Consider the following 1,592-nt stretch of genomic DNA (forward strand, 5'->3'; position numbering starts at 1 on the left):
TAAGAAACTGTCTCCTACCTTTATTGGTCCCTTTGTGATTGACCACACACAAATCTTTTTTACGCACACACAAATGTTTTTTACACATACAAATCTTTTTTACGCACACACAAATCTTTTTTACACATACAAATCTTTTTTACACATACAAATCTTTTTTACGCACACACAAATCTTTTTTACACATACAAATCTTTTTTAACACACACAAATCTTTTTTACAAGTACAAAATATTTATGACCACATTTTGAGCCCATATAACTCCACCAGAGTGCCAATTTCGGTTCACTTTTGCCGGTCCAGGCCCAGATAAAGGAGCAGGGTTGGAATTGTGACATTAAAAGCGAATAATTGCTAAAAGAAATTTAATTTGTAGTTCTGTATAAATTCGAAGTGCATTTAGGTCGTTTTTTACTGACTTTATGTCTCTTCCACGATGTTATTTCTCTCTCCAACAACGTAGGTTACAATTACATTAGCATGACCAATTTAACGACTTCTAGCGACTTTTAGGACAACCAATAGCGATTTCCTTTACTGAGGAGTTGGCAACACTGCCTACGATAGCCGTAATGCTCCGACAATCCATCAAGCGGTGCGGCTTCGTAGCTTAGCAAAGTCGTACTGAAACATTTGACAGATTTTTGAGCGCCGTGTACCACATAAAATCGTTTCAAGGTCAGTAAACACAACCAGAATTCATACATAAGGCACACAGGATTATAAGGGGCACTGTTGATTTTCAGAAAAATCAAAGGATTTTTTTAAAGTGTGCAGTATTTTCCAAAAAACACGGTAATAACGACGGCCCGCTAGCATGCTCTATCAAACATAGTGCTTTGTTGTGTATCTAAAGTTAAACCAGTTCCACACCACTGAAGTTGCAGCATTTTTACAAACCAATTGACTGTGTGCACGTTAGCATATGCTACTTCCGGTGCGGAAACTCCTGTGGGGAGCTTTGTTTCCGGTGTCCTATTCGCGCCTGGTTTATGGTCCAAAACAAGTTAAGCAAATGAATGAATCAAGCGGCGATTTACATTTCTATAGATGTCTTGGGCATTTACCCAATATATCTGTAAATGATGTTCATCGACTTGTTGATATTTTTTCCCTGCACCTCAGGGCAAAAGAGAAAAGGGATTCAAATGTTATATTTCTCAGCTGTCCCTCGTTTATCGCGGGTGTTATGTTCTAAAAAGCACCAGCGATAGGTGAAATCAAGTAGCCAATTTTATTTTTTGACGGTGCAAAATGTTTCGTGGACATCGTGGACATACAGTACTGCACTTCAGAGTCACACTGCTAGCGATCGATGCAGCGATTCTGTACTGTACAGGAGAGGCGTCACAGAGGAGATCGTCTGCAGCGATCAGGACGCAGGACACAATGTGACGTAAAAAAAAAAAAAAAGCATGCAAACTTGCACTAAAAAAATCTGCGAAACAGTGAGGTGAAAGGTTAACCGCGTTATTAGCGAGGGACTGCTGTAATTTTTAAGTTAAGTCACAACATACTGTACTCTTCGTAAATACTAATGTATAGAAACCCTTACCAGCAATCATTCATTTTTTGTGTGGCTTTTTTCACG

Source organism: Pundamilia nyererei, unplaced genomic scaffold, assembly GCF_000239375.1.
Source record: "Pundamilia nyererei isolate P.nyererei 1_Seehausen unplaced genomic scaffold, PunNye1.0 scaffold00022, whole genome shotgun sequence".
NCBI classification, from domain to species: Eukaryota; Metazoa; Chordata; class Actinopteri; order Cichliformes; family Cichlidae; genus Pundamilia; species Pundamilia nyererei.